Below are 21,254 nucleotides of genomic sequence, written 5' to 3'. Positions count from 1 at the left end.
CGGGAATTTATCTTACGGGTTTTCTCGCCCGAACTAGAGCATCTCAAGTTAGTGCTCTAGGTTGAGGGGGATTTCTCTCGAAGGACTCGAGAGAAATCCTAACACCGAGTGCAGACGTGGTGTCTGAGCTTAGTGTTAGCTAGAAAGTATATTCCACCCCACAGTACCATTGTGGTAGGCGGCAGGTGGTGACAGTCATGTCCGTCCCTCGTAGTCCACCACGTTCGGGTGCTTTCATAGTAGTAATGCCGACTGCCATTTATCTCCCTTCTCATCCCAGTCTGAGTCCTTCCCTGAGGCCGTCGAAGTAAGCTCTACCTTCCCGAAGATTAGTTAGATAGTTAGTCTGATCTAGAGATGCTAGCTCGATAGTTCAGAAGTGTATCGGGTGTCTTTTCTCGCTCGTTGTCCTCCCAGCTACTACCTCTCTAAGGAGTTGAGCCTCCGTGTGTTACTCGGTCATAGACTAGCCATTTATCTTATCTTTGTATCTGGCTTACCCATGTCTAGTTAGTCTGTTGATTGAGCTAGTACGGTTATCATTCGATTTAAGATACTCTTTACCATAGTGCTTCCCTGAGGAAAAATACGATACCCTGGAATACTCCATGGTGAAGTGCTACCGCGGTGATTCTGTGCGCTAGCGTAATTTTGAGGCATAACAAATGCCAATAAGCATTTCTGGCGCCGTTGCCGGGGAAGCAATTGGCTAAAGATATCGTAAATAGTTTGATAAACTTTACTAGTTTGTCACCGCTAATCTTAGCGGCTTACCATTGCTCTCTCTATCTTTTTGATTGTTGCAGAGCAGTGCATGACCGGTTTCGACCTACCAAATAACTTTAATCCGAATCCAGAAAGAATCGGGAGAAATGTGAGACGCTGCGTCGTCCCACCTCAGAAAAGACTCACTTGGCCTATCAGTCTCCCATCTGTAGCAAAAATGGCCTCTCATACCATATTTCAATATAATGTTTTGATGATTGATATAGACAACACAACACTAGGACTAATATGATTATTAAGATGACCATTCTCAGGCTTTTAGGTTCAAGTGATGACAAAGAGAAGATAGGCGTAGCTAGGCCCGAAGGGCCGCCCCTACGGTGGTTCAAGTGTTGACCGTTGGGAAAAGCATTAAGATGACCATTCTCAGGCTTTTAGGTTCAAGTGTTGACTACCTATGAGCAAATTGCACTCATCGGTGCAATTAACTTGGCACCGGATTAACCGACGTTGGGTGTTTTACACTCACCGGTGTAATGGACTTGGAGGCCAAAGAGACAGCAGGAGTTTTACAGGCACCGGTTAAACCGACGATCAAGGCAAAGTGAGCGTCGGTGCAGTTGTCCAGAGACTCTATTTTTGGGGGGGGGGGTTTCTGAGCTTGCACTCAACTGTTAAACCAACGTTAGTTTTGAGAGCGTCGGTCGATTGATCAAAGTAGCCGTTGGAAGCTGTAACGGCTAGAAGAAGGGAAAGTACACTCACCGGTTAAACCGGTGTTGGCAAAACTGGAGCGTCGGTTTAACCGACGTTAAGAAATTTTGTCATCCTTTCCCAACGGCTCTTTTGGTGTGTGTGGCCTATATATACCCCCAAGGCCGAGTCATTTGATAGTGCTGGAGTTGCTGAAAGCTTACTACACTTGAAGAACACCTCCAACCACTATAGAGCTTCATTGTACATCATATAGGCTTAAGCACACTTGTGAGAGTGCTTAGTGCTTGTAATAGGGATTAGTTCTTGCGAGAGCTCCCTTGAGAGAAGCCTTGCTGCGGCAAGCATCTTGTGTACTCGTCGTGTGACCCTGCGACTTGGTGTGGAGAGGCAACGACACTTTGTGCGGGGAAGGAGACCCCTCTTGGTGAGAAGCTCCGATAGTGAAGACGGTGCCGTGGGTGACGCTTCGAGAGAGACGGTGGCGGTGGCCTTGTCTTGGTGACTTGGGGTCACTTAGCCTATGCTTGCCGGGAGCCTTGGTGGCGAACGCAAGACGGTGATCAAGCGGAGAGACTCGGCATCACACTTGTTCGTGTTGGACAAGTGGCTGTGGACGTAGGGAGGGACTTGGTGTCCTAACCGAACCACGTTAAATCATGTGTCTTGGTGTCTTCACGGGAGTTTGCATATTCTCTCCCTTACCTCTTTACTTACCGTATTACGTTTCCGCATTTACTCTATCTTGCGTGCCTTTACTTTCCTAGTTAGTTTGATTAGGATTGGCTATAGGTTGCAAGTCTTTTAGGGGTAAGTAGAGAGTAGCATATATAAACCTTAGTCATAACTAGCATGTGTAGGATGTGTTAGGTTTATCTCATGCAAATAGATTGAGCCCTAGGATAGAAAGCGATTAGCGACCCTATTCACCCCCTCCCCCTCTAGGGTCGGACACCCCGGTGATCCTTACACCATCCACTTCAGCCTCATCACCCATGGCCTAGAAGACTCTTCGTCAGTTCTCGGCCCTGTCCAGTAGCCACATTCCTACTAGATTGAACCAAGACCAAGCCGGCAATGACGGCTTTGAACTGAAGACTGGACTGGTGAACATGGTTCAAGCTGTCCGTTCTGTGGAAAGGCATCCGAGGATGCCAATGCCCATCTCTAGAATTTTCTGGAGGTGAGTAACACCATCAACCCCAAGGGTACTACGATGGATGTCGTCTGCCTTTGGCTGTTCCTGTTCTCACTGCTCGGAAAGGCCAAGACGTGGTTTTACTCCAACAAATAGGCTTTCACAACATGGAAAGCTTGCTCAAATGCATTCCTGGCCAAACACTTCCCGGTGGGCAAGACCAATGCCCTCAGGAACAGAATCTCCGGTATCCAGCAACTACCGGATGAGACCATCCCAGAGGCTTCGGAGCGTCTGCAGGAATACATTCAAGCATGCCCACACCACGGCATGGAGGAATGGCTGATCATCCAGAACTTCTTCCACGGCCTGAATCGGCAAGCTAAGGACCACGTAGATGCAGCAGCGGGTGGTTTCTTTCACTCTCTCGATGTTGCGGGAGCGAAGACACTGATCGACAAGATACTCTCCATTCAGAGTTGGAGAGGTGACAAGAAGCCATCCCGTCCATGGGGCGTGCATCAGATCGATAGCGTCGATATGCTGGCTGCAAAGATGGACCTTCTCATGAAGAAACTGGAATCTCCGCACAAGGAGGTGAACCAGGTTTCGGAGTCTCGGATGACATGTGAAACATGTGGCGAGACTGGGCATTCGGGCACATCGTGCCCCCTAACTCAAGAGGATGCGAACTTCGTTGGCACCAACAACAATAATCCCAACTCGGGATTCCCTCCTCAGCAAGGTTAGTACTCAAAGCCCAACCTCCCCTTCGGAAATCAGCAAGGTATGAACTTTAATAACAATTTTCAGCCTTCATTAAAAGACCTAGTTTATGGCTAGAAGCAAATAAATGACAACATTACCAAGAAGTTTCTTGCTAATGACAAAATTTTGGAATCCTTGGCCTCACAACTAGAGGGCTTTAGCTCTGTTATTAAGAACCAGTTGAGCTTTAACAAAATGATAGAAACTCAGGTAGCTCAGCTAGCCTCATCCTGTCCTAACGCTAACACGGGAAAACTGCCCGGGCAACCGGAAGTTCCCTCAAAAGAGAATATTAATGCGGTGACTACGCGTGGTGGTAAGTCCACGCAGGAGCCCTCTTTCCCACAGGATGCAGGAACCCGGCGGAAAGCCGTATCCACCAGCCATGCCAATACTGAAGAAGAAGAGCAGGAGGAGGCTGTCAACTCCAACACAAATGCAGCCCAGGAAGACCCCGTGGAACCCCCTAGAACTTCACGGGACTACCACGATACAACTGCCTTACCATTTCCGGAACGGATAAGGAAGCCAGTGGCCGACGAACAATTCGGCAAGTTCGTTGAGGTAATAAAGAAGCTGTATGTCAATATACCGCTTCTTGATGCTATGCAGGTGCCTACGTATGTCAAGTATATCAAAGATATTCTTGGAAACAAGAGAGCGCTGCCCACCACTGAGGTCGTGCAGTTAATAGAAGAGTGTAGCGCAGCTATACTCAATCGTCTCCTGGTGAAGAAGAAGGACCCAGGCTGCCCAACCATCACATGCTCTATCGGGACTCAGCATTTCTCAAACGCTCTATGCGACTTTGGAGCAAGTGTCAGCGTCATGCCCAAGGTAGTCTATGACCGCCTTAATCATCATGTGCTTGCCCCTACTGCCATGTGTTTGCAGCTAGCGAACCAATCGGTTCGCTACCTCGTGGGTGTAGTGGAGAACATTCCGGTGAAAATCTAGAATTTCCTTATTCCCGTAGACTTCGTCGTCCTCGACATGGAAGTTGACACCAAGACACCTCTCATTCTTGGGAGGCCATTCTTGAGTACCGCAAACGCAAGTATTGATGTGGGAGCCGGAGAAATTCAGCTCAACATCAATGGTCAGAAGGAGACATTCGCCTTCAAGCTGAAGGTTGAACAGTGTTCTCATGTCAAGGCAATCAACCGAAAAAAGAAATCCGAGAAAGAGCCGGAGAATCCATCCATCCCACCTATCGAAGCCCTCATTGAGTACGTAGAAAGTCTACGGATTCAAGAGCAGGCGAAGCAAATTAAGCTTCACAACAATAGAAATGCGAGACGAAGAATCCAACGTAAGAAATTTCTAGAATCCGAAAAGAAAGAGGTCGAATCAAAACCCACATCCGAGACGGTGTGGCGGAAGAAAGGGTCGTCGTTAGGAACTCAACCCAGCGACGACAAACGTACTAAAGGTAAGGAGAGTCCAGCTCCGGACTCAAAACCCGAGCCCGCGGCATGAGGTTCATGGTACGTATCCATCATCGCATTGCATATAGGATAGTTTAATTTTCCTTGCGTAGAACCTTATTCTATCTCTGCATAAGCATTTTTGTTTTGAACCAAAGCACGTTTGATTTGTAAAAATCTGCATTCAAAGGAACTTCACAAAAAAAGTTTCAAAAAATTTCGGCCAAATGTTAGGCCGGCTGGCCCCACTTTGCATCATCTGGTCAGGAGCAGCAGGGATCGTGGAGTATTGCGTGCACATGGAGCAAGGGAAAAAGGCGAGCACTGAACGTGCCAAGGCCAGGCCGTTCGGCCCCATGCAGGCCGGCCGGCCTCCCTGCGCCGTTCACGTCCCCTCACCACCGAAAGTCGCACTACCACCTGCAAGTCTAGGCAGTAGAGCACCGGCGTGGCTCGTTTTGCGCCGAGGAGGAGCCGACCGGCCTACCCTAGGCCGGCCGGCCTGGCCCCTGTGCCCCTCTATAAAAATCGACAATGGCGACGCTCCTTAGTGCACCGAAAGCTCAGGTTCGTAAGCCTCGGCCCGAGCTCATCCATCTCCTCTCCCTTCCTTGAGTTTCTTTGCTTAATTAAGCTCTTTTGGGTTAATCAAGTGGAGAACTCAAGTGCTAGCTCAACCGAAAACAAATAAAATTCTATAGTGCTTAGTGAAGTTCATAAATCTGAAAACACCAAAAATATTTCCCTTGAATAAAATCGTGGAACGCTGAACGACGACTGTTTGTGGTTGTTTAACGCCCCGCAGGAACGACTAACTTTCCTCTTAATTGTCATATCCTTCGGGTATTGTGTGCTAACTGTTGACACCGGATTTTGGTCAGCAAATCCGATGTGATATTAAATGAGCAGAAAGCCATCAGCACCCGGTACATATTAGCGAGGCATGTCAGCCGTGCAAGATTTTGATGCATGATGATTTGAGTTAAGCTGGAGTTCATACGTGAATGGTATTCATTCGTCAATCAGATATGATCAGCACCTTGGCCGGGGTATTTTACAATCAAGGCGAGTCAAATAGAAATAGGATCTGCACGTACATGTATCCGTTGGCTTGTGTTGCAGATGGTGTGGGAGCTATTAGTTTTGATCTGGCTAGCTGATCACGTGATTAGTGGGGAAGGTAAAATAAAAGAAGCTTCGCATATAAGAGCACGATGAGCTTCGTGTGATTGGTCAAGCAAGAGGAGATTAAAGAATAAAATATGACAAGGCGATTAATATGTACAGGCCAGAAAAGTGAAGCTTCGTGGCTGAGATAGGTCCACGTGTGAAGGAGAAATAATAAAGATATGGTAAAATTGTTTGCATGCCGATTGGAAGTGGGAATATTATATTCAATCAAGTCTCCTGCATGCATGCGGATCACGCTTGATGGATCAGGAGGAGGCTTAATTGAGAAGGATTCTACATAAAGGGAATTAGAATCCGTGTATCTTAATATTTCTTTTTAGTTTAGATTTTGCTTGTCAGGCAAGTTAGTTCAGACTATAAATATGTATTCCCGTACATTGTAAAAGGTTTGTCACACGACTAATACAAACACATTTACTTTCTCAAGTACCTTTACCTTTCTGTCATAGGAGTAGTAGTAATGTAGATTTTTGATGAGTTCTTCAGCAAGCTGGGCTGCATCGCTTCGATCTCCAGTTCGCCGCGGTCTTCGTCTACCAGGAGTTCTAGGCTTTAACTACCGGACGCATCGCTGTGGTTTCGTCTAGATTCTCCTACAAATTATCGGATATTCCAGATCTCAACTTCTGGGCACATCGCTGTCGTTAAATCTGGTTCTTATCCACGAGTACTTTGGAGTTTGGATCTTCGACCGACGGCACATTCGCTTCTGTCTGGATCTACGGTATTCACCAGTTATCGATTTTACCCTATCTTTGTGAGCGTTATCTCTTGCCAGATGTGGTAGAATCACAATTATTCTAGCCTTGAGTAAGATTGCATCGGCTGATTTATCTTTAATCTATCGTCTTGTTGTTCAGATTGATTTAATTAGCTTTATTTTGATAAAATAGACGATAGATTATTCAATAGCCTGTTGCATCTTAATCTTGGCTGCTTCTCAAGAGTTGTCGGGAATGAGTTCTATTGTGGATAGATCTATTGGCTGATGAGATTAGATTAATCTTTTGCTAGTAGTATATCTAGACTGCAACTTCCGGGCTCATCGCTATCGTTTCATCTAGAAATATCGGTAGTAATGTTAGTCGAAGCATTATTGGCTTATGGTCCTGTTCATGGTGGATTTAAAGCCCAATGACACTGTTTTCTATCGGCTTCCTAGCCGATAGCTCCTGAGCTTTGTTATCATTAATTGCATAAATATAGTTCGGAGAATCGATGAGTTGCTTATACTCATCAGGATGTTGGAAATCGGCCTTATGACGAACTGTGTTGTTATTCATTTATCATGGCCAATTATTCATTTATCATATTTTATTCTGTTGTGCTGTTATCGCTACTGGTGCCAGGATGAAATCGGCCTGATTGGTCGATCCCCTTTGACCTTAAAAGAATTTTCTTTACCTTGTCAGTTAAATGGTCAAACTGACTGGCACGCTTGGTTTGTATTCTGAAGCTTTGGCGAACAGTGCCTTCAGATTCCAGCGGGTTGATTTTTGCGTCAACACTAACATTTTGTAGGAACCATGTTCGTAAAGGTCAAGGAAAAGATCAAGATGACGTTCTCGAAGAGCTCGAGGAGTTCACAGAGTTTATCTTCCTCGCGGGATACTATGTCGGTCGACTCCGGTCGCCATACAAATGTGTCCCGGGAGGAAGAAGAACCTCTAGTAGTCCCGAAACCCTATCTCCGCATCAGGATTCTGACGATGGTCGAGCAGATCGCCGTCAAGAACGATTACGAACGGGAGGCCCTGGAGCTACTGAAGAAGCATAATTTCGGCCATGCCAAGAGGTTCGAATCTCGCTTCCTCATGAAGACAAGACTCAAGCAGGACATGAACAACGCCTTCACCACCGTCGGATGGGAGAACTTCGCCGACATCGTTGAGCCAGGTTCGCAACTTTTAACCATGGAGTTTCTGATTTCTCTTGCCATTGAAGAAACCGGTACTGAAACTAAAGTTTATTTCTGTCTCTTCAATGAACAATTTGAAATGAAACTAAAAGACTTTAGCCCCAACGAGCTTGCTAAGAAACATCGTTATGACCGAAATTCATGGTGGAGTGCAATATCAAGTGAACCTGTGAGTAGCAAAAACAGCATAGTCTCCATCCATAATCCTACCCTGAGGTTCCTAGCCAAGTGGCTCACCATGGTTGTGCACCCTCATGCAGACCTTCGCCTCTGTAGCTTGCCCGAGTTGCAGTACTTGTACGCCATGGCAAAGCAAATCCGCTGCTCTCCAGTGAAAACCATGCTCGCTCACTGGCAAAAAATGATCTCCGACAAAAGTCCCATAGATATGACCTCCCTGGTCACTCGCATTGCGAGGTACATCGGTGTGATGAACAATGCCGAGGTCACCTTCATGCCAGAGACCGAGGCATTCAGGTACGAGGTCGGCCTTGAGCACTTCGTGCAAGGACACATGATGCGCAAAGGGCCCAGAAATTCTATCTTTATGTGTTACCCCGGGTACGATAGGGAGATCGAGCTTCCATGCCTGAGACTCTCTCTCTACTCGGTGAAAAGCCTAACCTTGCAGATGGAGAAGAAGGAGCCCGCGCGACGGAGTGTTGCAGGTCCACAGACGAGAAGCAGAACCTGGCAGGACCAACAAGCCAGAGCAGGACCATCACGTCAAGCACCCCCGCCCCCCACTACTGCGCAGCCCGGACCTTCTACTCAGAACATGAGCTTCGACGAAGCCTATGGGTACTATGCCTATGGCGACCCGAGCACATTCCAGGCCGGCAGTAGTGGTATGCCGGTGATCAAGGACCCTACTACCCCCCAGGTATGCATTCGTCTTATGGTCCATAGGTGGGTCCTTCAGCATCAGCACGCTTCAACTATGAGGACCTGATCATGCGGAGCATCTCTGACCTCTCGAGTCAGATCACTACCCTTGGCACACAGCAACAGCAGATGCAGGACACCATAGCACACAACACCCAGCTAGCTTAGTAGAGCTAGGGGCTGACTTCGGCCATGCATTATGACGTCTCCAACATCTTCCTCCACCTGGGGCTAGACCATCAACCGTCTCAGCCGTACTATCAACCCCAGTAGTACCAACAGCCCGAACATGAAGACAATGATGATGAGGACGATGAGGAGGAAGAGGAGGACTCCGATGAGGAGGACTGAGCTTCTTCGAAGCTTGGGGGGGTCGTACCACTAAGTAAGTCACCACGTCCCGATTGTTTTTAGTAGCCATGCCATAATAAATACGCATATAAAATAATGATAATAATAATAATAATAATAATAATAATAATAATAATAATAATAATAATCTCATATGAGTGAAAATCCGTGTAAGCTCTTGCTTTGGAAATAATGAATAGTTGCTATGTTCATGCCTCGTATGTGCTTCGTTTACAGTTTTTTACTCTCCTAGTACATGAGCTAGTTGGCACATTTTAGTTCCACAGAAAAAAATGGTTGAGTGGAGGCATGAGTTAAATTTCTTTAGTCTAAGTTGTTGCGGGATTCGAGATAGCCCAAACCGGATTTAAAACTGCTTGCTCCAGTAGGGAACCTCTTGGATTCTTTTGAAAATTAAAAATGTTGGTGAAGGTTTCCCACATGGTTATAATGACCCATCCAGAGCCTTGCATGTTATATAAACCAAAATGAGCTATCTTGTGTTATCATGAGCTTTGCCGAGCGGTGTGTCCATCTAGGAAATAGAACTTGCCATCTGCCGATCGATTTCCTTCACATACCCTTTGTTTGCTAGCCTCAAATGTCTGGTCTGTCAACCACCCATTCCGGGATTGACATCCACCGCCAGGCATCCTTTCCCCCGCAATCATACACCCAAAGTCTCCACCGTATACCCAATCATCCCATACAAGGTCTTCTCATCGTGAAACTCCAAAGTTATTAGAATCATTTCAGCAAAAGAGAGAGGGGATTATTCTCTAAAAAAAGTTGAAAATGAGAGAAGAAAATCCCACTCTCCCAAAGAGTTGCAAACAAGGAGTTCAAATAAAAGACCAAATTTCCTTTCTAAGTATGAGTCCATCTCCCTCCATCCATTGACATTCCACAAGATTAGAATTTGGTTAAGTTCCAATCCTTCATGGATCACCATTAGGCTCAGCAATATAGGTAACCAAGGTACGCAACACTCTCCCTACCTATAAACTCCACATATCAGCCTTAGAAGTAGGGAAAAGAGGGTCAAAACTCCGACACCTTGAGTGACTCGAGAGTACCATTGGGAAACCTGAACTTCTTTTGAAAAGTCTTGCAAAACTCCGAGCTAGGAACCTGAACAAGCAGCAGAAAACATTCCGATGAAGGTTGTTCAGTCCTTCAACCGCTCAAGACCAAGGGATGAAATCAAATATGCCCCATCCTCCAGAACCTTAGGTATGAGCCAACTTACTCATAGTACATACAGGACGAGTAATATGCTGTGCACAAGGTACCTGCAGGATGTGAACATTGATGCAACTCCTAATCCACCAAGCCCCAGTTTGAGCTTTGCTCAAGGACGAGCAAAAGTTTAAGCTTGGGGGGGGGTGTTGACGGCCATTATTTCACGTTCTGACTATCAACTTCTCGGAAATAAATCGAGCTTTACACTATGTTCCATTCATATTTTATTTAATTTTAATAAGTTCCACAAGTGCCATTGACAAGTGGGCTGTTGGCGCCTACCAACATCACCACCGGGAAAGCAAGAATGACGCCCGCAGACGCCAATTTTGGGGTGGCAGTATTTCATAAACCACAAATAAATCCGCAAGCGCACGGAATACCGCTGTAGCATTTTACCCAAGAGTATACCGGGGTGTCATTTATATTTCCGCAGGGAAGGTGGTGAGTGAAGAGATATAGGCTAGTTGATGAACTTTATCTAGATTGGATATTCTCATGCATAAACAGGGGTAAGATATATAACATGGTAGGAGGTAGTGTGATACACACACAAACTACCCTCTGGATAAATAAATAAAAGAAAAGATAAAAGATGATGTAGGCCGGGAGCAAGGCAGAAGTTAGAGCTCGAGTCAACTGTGCTAGGCTAGCTATATCTATACTATCTCATTAGTTAGATCGTCAGAGATTAAACTACACAACAGGGAGACCGCTATCGAAGCAATGGGAGGAGCCCGTACACCCCGGCGGCTTTATGTACCTCCTACCCCCCGTACCGAATGTGGAGGATTACTCGGGCTAGGACAGGGCTGTCACCACCTGCCGGCTACCTCTACAAACTGTGGGTATAGTTGACATCCAGCAACTCTTAGCTAATCTAGACACTATGCCTACACTAGTAAGCGATACTACTCTAGTGTCCCGCGCAGAGCCCCCACCCTCCGGATGGATAGACATTACACTAGAGCAAATATACGAATACTAGAGCAGTTGATAGAGTTCTAAGCACGAAATACTAACCATCTCAAGCACTGGGCGATCATACAATGCAAGCATTGAATAATAACACAACCATATCAAGAAGCATATATCTGATAACTCCAAACATACTTCGAGCAGATATCGGTAACCATAGTCTAATTCTATTACAAACAACTGAATATTACAAGAGAGAGCTAGAGATGAACCCATACCAGACTCTCGAGCAGATTTGGTGACTCAAAGACTCCTAGATTTCTCCTAAACTACACTAGGCCTAAAGACTATGCAAGATGAGCAAGAGAGGAGAGGAAGTGGGGTGTGTGTGTGTGTTCTAATCTCTACCCCCCTTGTATTTATAGCAGGGAGCCACAGGGTGAGACCCTTGCAACCGAACTAGGGGACCTATGAGGAGGCGCCACATGGCTTGGATGAGGCGGTGGGGCCCACGGGCTAGGTCGGCCGACCTGGTAGGTCGGTCAGCCTGTTAGTGGGGCCAACCAACCCCATCTTCTTCTGACAGGTTGTCCTGGGCCTCCCTGTCTGGTCCATGTTGGGTTTGGCCTGTCTTGGCTTGTCTGAATTGGATTCTTGCATCACTTTTGGTCCATCTGAGTCTGAATCGGCGCTCTGATAATTTCTGTGATCTTATGTCAGGCCAAAGTTTGCTTGCAACCTATATATTTGCTCCAAAATACAACTTGTATTTTCTAAAAGGTAAAGTGTGGTTTAGGGACTTTATTGGAAAAGGATGCGTGTAAGAAATGCAAACTCTCATGATTTTTGATCAAGTTGACGCCTGGAAATAATCGTTAGCGAGCGTCAACATGGGCCCAAGAAGAAACCCATAGACCGAAAGGGAAGGTCGATGGGCCCACTGGGTGGCCGGCCTACCACCCTGGTCGGCCGAGCAGCCCATGGGCCCCACTGGCTTAACCATGCCATGTGGACAAAGCTCATTGGAAGTCTACGTCGGTTTGGAGAGGATCAGCTGCAGATGGAGCTCCCCTTGGCCGTGGCTCCCTCCTATAAATATAAAGGGCGGGAGGGGGGGATGACCACACCACTTAACACAGCACAACTCAACTCCCTTAGAGCTTGAGGCCTTCATCCTAGATGCTTAGGTAGTCTAGGAGGTGTAGAAGAAGAGGAGTAGAGTGAGGAGTCAGGGGAAGTGCCGGGGTTGTCGGCACTCTTCTCCGCTTGTACCTCGACGGATGCTTATTCGATTGTAAGTATTCGAGACTTTCTTATTTAGAATTAGAGTTTAGATTGCAAGTTATCATATCTGTCTTATATAAGTTGATGTGTATACTTAGAGAGTAACATTTGATCTTAGCTTAAGACCCCAGATAGAAAAGGGTAGTCTTGGCCAGGGCTAAGGTTAGTAGGGAAAGGCGTAGACGTGGTGTTTAGGCTGGACTATACCACTCACTTGTCTGATAGTCCCACGGTTTGTAGAGGTAGCCAGTAGGTGGTGACAGCCCTATTCGAGCCCTAGTAATCCTCCACAATCGGATATTGGATAGAGCACGTATTTCTAGAGCTATCGGCTTGTATAAGCTAGTTGAAACCAGTAGCTCGAAGTATAACGGTGAAGTGATCTCTTCTTCTAGACATAGATTCTAGATCTTAGGAAGCCCTCTCTTCTATCTTTCCTACACCGGTGAGTGTGTCCTTGGATGAGCCTGAACCTGTAGATAGTGCACTCATGTTCCCCAGTGGATACGATACCCTGGAATACTCTTGGGTGAAAGCTATAGCGGTATCCGTGCGCTTGCAGATTTTATTCGTGACGTTACAAAGTACCAACAAGTTTTTTGGCGCCATTGCCAAGGAAGGCATAGGTCAAAGAATTTACTTAAGTAAGGAGAAATCACTTTGGTTAGTGGCCAGTGGTCTTGCAGGACAATCATGCTATCTTCTTTTTGTGTGAAGACAGGGGTAGTTTCCGATCAATTTCAATTTGCCACTAAATTTCACGATGAATCCGAGTCGACTTCAAGACAAGCGTGACTTGGCACTTTTGATTTCGAGAAGTCAACACTTCGGCAATTGAATTGATCATGATTGCATCCAACCTTGGAAAAGGCTCGAATTCTCTGTTTGAATAAAGTGCTCTATTGTTGTTGCCTGAACACCAACAACAATGAACACTGCATCAACCGAGAAAGCGACCACATCATGATGCATTCCAGGTAAGTAATTACTACTTTTTACTTCAGGGGAAGTACCACGGGATGATATGTATCATGAAAAGTTCAATCCGATCAAAAGATGACCAAATGATAATCTCGAGCACCCCGGACACCACATCAAGTTTCAATTTTTTCCAATAACTTTTGTAAAGCGGTGTCATACTTTGGAACTTTTCATCAAGCTAATCAAGGTTGACCGAATAAAATGTCTCATTCAAAAGACTCTAAATTTTGAACCCTTGCCGATAGGTAAATTTGTAGTTATCTCATATTTGATTTCAATCATTGCATGTTTGAATTTCCCTCATCTCCTTTTGATTCTTGTATGAGCATTGCATCTTTTGCATGAAAACCCTTGCATGTTTTGATTCCTCATCTTTTGCATCATAAACCCTCACGAACCTTGGAATTAGACAAGTGCCCAAGGGGCAATTTTGGAACAAAATGGCAGCCACAAAAATTTGGAGTCTAGTGCATGCATGAACTTGGATGATTTTCATGTCCAAGTCCATTTGGGGCCACTCCTAGGCCTGCACCGGCCCACCCCTGCACTCTTTTACTGATTTTTGGAGCATGTGGCTGTCATTGATCATTACTGAAAAAGGAGGACACAAATTGGGGCAGCCACATGGCCGGCCGACCACCTTGGTCGGCCGAACATGGGGTGGCGTCCCTCTATAAGAGCCAGTGCACAGGGAGCTCATGGCACTTCCCTTGCCCAAGGTCTACCAGTTTCACTCCGTGCTCTTCCTTCCTCTGCTCTCTTTGCTCTTGTTTCTCTCCAAGTTCATAAGAAAAAGAAGAAAAACATTTCCTTCCTTTGCATTCTCATTTGCATCTCATTTGCATTTCGTGTTTACCTTCTTCTCCTTGCAAGAACGTGTTTGTGGTGGTACTACTACCCTGCAAGAATGGTTTTGTGGTGCGTCATTGCCCACAAGACCGATTTTGTGGAGTGTTATCACCCACAAGAACGAATTTTGTGAGAGGCAACCATGCCCCGCAAGGACTACTAACTCTCGGACAGCTAACTTTGGTTTTCACTAACTACTCACATAATCCTTCCAAGTGTTTGGTTTTGTTTGTTTGCTGCAATGTCAGGTTTCAGGAACATCGGGAGGAAGTTTACGGGACCACTCAAGAAAGTGACCGGGTCGAGCACAAGTTGAGCAAGCTCGCATCGCTCATCCACCCCTACGCCGAGCTTCACTAATCATGATGAGTAGGCTGAGTCCCAGGCGCCGGAGGAGCAGCCGGCACAACAAGAAGAGGAGGCGCCAGATGACTCCCACCTCGACATTCGAGGAGAGCGAGAACTCCAAGCCTACAACATACTGAAGGCTCGGACCTTCGGTCACACTTGGGAGTTTGATGAGGACCTGCTGGAAAAGACAGGTATGAATTCTGAATTTGCTAGTGTTTGGAAAGCAGTGGGCTGGTCTTCGTTTGCTGAAATCTCTGAGTTGGGTTCACGAGACTTGACCTTTTAGTTTCTTTGCACTCTTGTGGAAACGGACATCAGGATTTCATTTCAATTTTTTGGGAAGGAATTTTCTTTGTCTTGGAAAGAATTAAGTACTGTCTTGGGCTTTCACTACAAGTGTAGTGTTGATATTGAACACGTGACTCGCGGTTATCATAAAGAGAGTTTTTGGCAGACCATCTCTGGGTTAAACACGTACATGCAGCCCGTTGCAATGATATCCAACATCCGACTCTACGTCTAATGCATAAATGGCTTGCACTCACGTGTTTCCCCAGAGTGGATGTCCGCACCGTTCGTGTTGATGAACTTTGTATTCTTTATGCCATGGTGAACAAAATAAAAATTGCCCCTGTGCAAGAAATGGTTCGCCAATGGCTTGAAAATTTTTGAATGGTCGGACCTGTTGAGTGCACTTCTTTGGTCACTTGGATTGCCACAAGTTTGGGTGTGCTGAATTGGGATCGATTTACTTATATCACTACACCACACCCATTTATTGATTTGCCTTATTTGGTTCAAGGGCACACTCTGAAAAGTGCTCCAAATGGCTCTATCATATTCTTCTTTCCCGGCTATGTAAACGAGATCCTGCTTCCTAACTCGGGACTTCGTCTATACAAAAGCCGTGGTTACACTTTTGAGTTGCAGCCCATCGAAGCACCTCGCAGGTGTCGGGAAGGATGACTTGAAGCAGGTCCCGGAATGCTGCGATGGATATGCCGCCACCACCACCACAAGCTTTTCATGGTTATACAGGACATGCACCCGTTGGTGGAGCGACCGGATCCTCATCCAGACAGCAGTCCGGTTAGGACCGATATGTCCCACAACCCGAAGCTGGAGGTTCATCATGGCAGAGCGCTGTAGCTCTGAGTGGGAGCAAAACGCACGAACAAACTGGGCATACGCCAATGGTTCCAGTTCGAGCGGAGCACCCCCACTCTTTGCTGCCCGACGCTCATTTTTAGCTCGAGGTTATCGTGACCTCACTCAGGGGCTTAACGACCTCAACATCCGAGTCGGCGACATCGATGAAAGGACGCAGCAGACCCACGGAACTCTTGTCCAACATGTTGAAGATACCGCACGATACTACGCGCAGCAACAAACAAGTCACGAAGCCACCATGGAACTTCTTCAAAAGCAGCATGAAGAAGCTCAAGCTTTCTACCAGTACTACGGGTATTACCCTGCACCCGGTCAGTAAGCCAGCTTGGGGGGAAGGAGTCCCCGAAGGTAACATGTATCCTGCATTTGCATATTTCCCTTTTCATCATCTTGCATTGCATGCTAAAAAAAGAGAGAAGAGTTGAGTTGTTTATCTTTATTTCCTTCAGTATTATTTGCTTTGTTTTTCTCATGAGCAGCAAGAATGCCTAAGTTCTTCAGTTGAAATGATGAACAGTTGCTCTGTTTTTAATTTTCTTGTTATGCATAGTTTACAACTCATATTCTCCGAGAACTGAGTTCGTTGGTCTCAAAAAAGTTTATCATGCACCTGAAATTTTGTGGGTTGCGAGTGCATGATCTGAGTCTAAGCTATTGAGGAATATGATATGATGGATTAGAGTTGCTACAAACTTGTTCTGAATAAAATTTTATGTCCGGAACTTTTATCTTTGAAAACCTCAAAATAAAAAGTTCCTCGGTGATGAAATATACCTACCAAAGCCATATGCATGAAGCCTACAAAGACACAAACTTTTTATATGCTACTTGTATCATTTTGAGCTTTGTCAAATTTTGTGATCTTTTGAGTTTCTTTTCAGGTGCATCACGTACACACCACCTCCTTATGCTAAAACTTCCACACCGAAAGTGTTGGGGATCGCCCCCTCCCGAAGGTGGCGTGACCCGGAGGATTGCCGAAGGTACCCGAAGGTCCCCCAAGGGTATGCCGAATGTTCAGCGAAGATGATGAAGCATCAACCCAAAGGTTCTTCGAAGATGACGAAGCATCGAAGAGTTCGTCGAGGTCCGGTGCCAGAAGGTGGTGCCCTGAATCACCGGGATGCTTCGGGCAGCGCGGAAGCGAAAGATGATGACGGTGAAGGACCTCGAAGCTTGTCGAAGGTCGTCGCTAAGGGTCGTCGAACATCACAGAACCCAGAGGTTCCGAGGACCGTTCGAAGCCACACTCTCGAAGGTTATGACAAGAACCTTCGGGTGCGGCGGGCGACTCAAGAGTGGCGAACGATGAAGGCGACGCCACACGAAGCTTGTCAAAGACCACTACCGAAGGTTCCCGAAGGGCAAAAAACACGTGATCCGGGTAGGGGTATCCAAGTCGGACTGTCCAACCGAGGGAAATTACAAAATACCCCTATTGTAACCTCTTGACCTTCGTGGGGACCGGAGGGGCATTTCTGGAAAGATGTAATAAGGTTGGGGGTATAAATACCCCCTCCCACCCAACGTTCTACGGGTTGGGAACATTTCGTACGAACTATAGTGTAATTTCTATTGTGCAATTTGTGTTCTAGTGTTCTAACCTTCGTCTGAAGTGTACCTTCTCTGTCTGGTGATCGGGCCGAAGATCCCAACAGACGTGCCCACCCGTGTTCTTAGCTCGAAAATCACCTTACAATGGCCCCACAAAGAAAGAAAACCACCAACCATGGCATTTCTAACGCCGAAGGTTCAAACCTTCATGAAGTCCCCATCGGACAATCTCCTCCAATCAAACCAACCCCCGCCCAGCTGGCTGAGAAAGAAAAGCGTGTCCAAACAGAATGTGCTATTGAGGCAAAAAAGGCCGCGGCAACAGGCAAAAAAGCAGCAGCAGCAGCAGCAACAACAACAACCGAAACTGAAACACTAAACAACCTCTACCAGCTTGAAGATGACCAGCTTGAACAAAACGCGCACCATGAGCTCAACCTTCAGCTTCGCGCACTAGAAATGAAGAATGCTCACCTGGCCAGTCAACTGGCGACCAAAAAGAGAGCAGCCGAGCAAGCTCAGAGGCTGGCTGAAGCAAAACGCAGAGTTGTAGAAATGCAAGCAAAAATCCAGAAAATGCAGGAAGAAGTTGGGCAACCGCAAGAGCCCCCAAACACCCACGCAGTTGCTGGACATTCCAGACATCACGAAGCGAACATCTTGGCCATACGGCTACAAGCCAGTTCAACTCTCAAAATATGATGGATCAGTCGACCCTGCACAATTCATAATGACTTACGAAGCTACAATCGCCTCAGCTGGCGGAGATGATCCCATCATGGAAAAGTCCTTTGTCATGGCATGCGAAGGCCCAGTCGCAAATTGGTGCTCCTACATTCAACCCTTCTCAATTCAAAGTTGGGTGCAGCTCAAGGAAAAACTCAAGCAAGACTTTCAAGTCTTCAAAAAATTATCCATCAACACCTTGCAACAATTCAGCTGCATACAGATGGACAAAGAGCCACTACCCGAGTACCTTCGGAGATTTGTGCAGAAAAAAGCGCAAACTCCAAACTTCTCTGAGAAAGACGCAATAGCAAAATTCATCGAAGGTCTCCTCCCAAGCCAATTGGCATACCACCTCGACAGAGAGCCACCAAGAAGTCTGTCAGAATTGTATGCGGAGGTAGAGAAATACGCAAAGTCCGAAGCAGACCACAAGCGAAGGGTCGAACAAAGAAAGTTACTGAGGCAACAGCTGAGCTGGCAACAAAACAATCAAACAAACACCAATCAGCAAAATCAGTACATACTCCCTGTTGAACCTTCGCAAGATATGGATCAACCAGAAGAATTCGATCCTTACATAATCCCACCACCCACACAACCCCCGAAGGAGCAAGACAACAACAACTCCAAAGAACACCATCAAAGGGGCAGGTCCAACAGGGGCCGAGGGAAAGGAAGAGGCCGAGGCCGCGGACCTTCGCAGGGCCCGTAGAAATTGTTCTGTCACTTTCATGTTGAAGATGCTGGCCACAGAACTAATCAGTGTCCTGAAAAGAAAAGGACACTCGAAAGAATGGAAGCTGAAAAGAATGCCAACCTCCACAACCAACTTTTAATCCTCCTTTCCAAACAGTGCCAACCTTCGACTATAACTCATATCCCATCAACTGGCAACCCCCGCAGCAAAACCAACCAAGGCTGCCTCCCCCGCCCATAGCTCAAGCAACTCAAGAAGAGCTGCCCCCACCTCCGCCAGGCCCCCCACTGAAGCAAGAAAACCAGACTAACCAAAATGCCCAGCCTGCAGCACTACCAACCTTCGGCAGGATAATGCCAATATCCGGAGGGTCATCCCTAGAATTCGAGAACAAAAAACAAAGAAGAAACTACTTTCGACAAGTTCATTCCATCATGGTGGATGGACCCGTCCAGAAAACGCAATGGTCTCACATGCCCATAGTGTTTTCTGAAGAAGATGTAAACCTGCTCAGCTTTCCCCACACAGATGCACTAGTCATCGAAGCCAATATACAAGGATGGACCATCGGAAAAATGCTGGTCGACACGGGAAGCTCCGCAGACATCATCTTTTCAAGTACCTTCGACCGCATGAACATCGACCGCAACCTTCTGCAGCCAGCGGACATCCCGCTCATTGGCATCGGGGGCAAACGAGTGAACGCCCTTGGAAAGATAACCCTTCCGGTATCCTTCGGGGATCTCTCAAACCCAAGGACCGAATCTATCGCCTTTGATGTCGTGGAAATGAATTACCCATACAATGCAATCTTCAGCTGTGGCCTCATCAACAAATTTGAGGCAATCGTCCATCAGCTCTATCTGTGCATGAAAATGCCTGCAATCAAAGGAGTAATCACAGTCCGAGGCAACCAACAATTGGCCAGAGATATCGAGCGGGGTGTCGCTCCTGGACAAAGAAACGTCCATTTGGTCGAAGCTGACAAAAAAACCCCGCCACTCAAAGAGCCAAAAAGGGACAAAGAAGAAACATTCCAACAAGAGTGCAAAGTAAAAAAAGTACCACTTGACAAGCTCATGCCGGACCGGCAATTAACAATCAGTGCGGCCTCAAGCCAGAAGAAGAATGCGAACTCTTGGAGTTCCTAAACAAAAACAAGGATGTATTCGCTTGGTCAGCAAACGACCTTCGCGGCGTCAGCCGAGACATCATAGAACACAAACTGGACATTGACCTGAAGATAAAGCCCAAAAAGCAGAAGCTTCGCAAGATGTCTGACGACAAAGTCGTAGCAGTTAAAGCAGAAGTCCAAAGGCTTCTTGATGCGAAGGTCATAAGAGAAGTAAAGTATCCCACTTGGCTGGCCAACACTGTGCCAGTAAAAAAGAAAAATGGTAAATGGAGAATGTGCATAGATTTCACTGATCTAAACAAAGCTTGTTCGAAGGACGACTTTCCCTTACCAAGGATCGACAAAGTTGTCGATGATGTATCAAACAGCCAACTGATGTCACTCTTAGACTGCTTCTCCGGATACCATCTAATCTGGATGAAAAGAGAAGACGAAGAAAAAACTAGTTTCACAACCCCTTTCGGAACATACTATTTCGTCAGGATGCTCGAAGGTTTGAAAAACGCTGGACAGTCATTCTCATGAATGTTCTCAAAAGTTTTGGGCCCTCAACTCAGAAAAAATGTGTTGACCTATGTCGACGACATAGTGGTCACTAGTGCAGAAAGAAAGAAACATGTGGCAGATCTGGCCGAAACCTTCGCGAACCTTCGGAAGGCAAACCTAAGTTTGAATCCTGAAAAATTCGTCTTTGGAATAGACAAAGGTAAAGTCCTCCGATGCCTTGTTTCAACAAAAGGCATAGAGGCAAACCCAGACAAAGTCAGAGCACTTCAAAACATGGAAGAGCCACAATCCGTAAGAGATGTGTAGAAACTGACTGGCAGAATCGCAGCATTGAACAGATTCATCCCTCGATCAGCAGACCGAAGCTCTTCATTCTTCAAAACTCTCCGAAGCTCCAGTAAGTTTGAGTGGGGAGAAGAACAGAAGAAAGCATTTAGAGAATTAAAGGACTACTTAGAAAACTTGACCAAGATGACCTCACCCAACCCCGAGGAAACTCTTCTGCTCTATACGTCCGCTTCACAAACAGTCGTTAGTGCAGCCCTGGTGGTGGAAAGAACAATCGAAGGTCGGCAAAAACAACTGCCTGTATACTTCGCCTCAAAGGCACTCTCCGGTTCAAAGTTATTCTATTCTGAGCTAGAGAAAATTGCCTATGTCGTTGTCATGGCATCAAGAAAATTGAGACACTACTCCGAAGGTCATAAAATAGTAGCAAT

General features: G+C 46.4%; 1 non-coding gene across 1 annotated transcript; it reads right to left on the bottom strand.

The window, feature by feature from the left end:
• Positions 1–2,803: 2,803 nt before the first annotated feature.
• On the bottom strand, positions 2,804–2,910 carry LOC120710944. Its single transcript, XR_005690111.1, has one exon. It is a non-coding gene; the product is annotated as a small nucleolar RNA R71 (small nucleolar RNA).
• Between the last annotated feature and the right edge of the window lie 18,344 nt (positions 2,911–21,254).

Source organism: Panicum virgatum, chromosome 5K, assembly GCF_016808335.1.
Source record: "Panicum virgatum strain AP13 chromosome 5K, P.virgatum_v5, whole genome shotgun sequence".
NCBI classification, from domain to species: domain Eukaryota; kingdom Viridiplantae; phylum Streptophyta; class Magnoliopsida; order Poales; family Poaceae; genus Panicum; species Panicum virgatum.
This window is presented reverse-complemented; position numbering and strand designations above follow the sequence as displayed.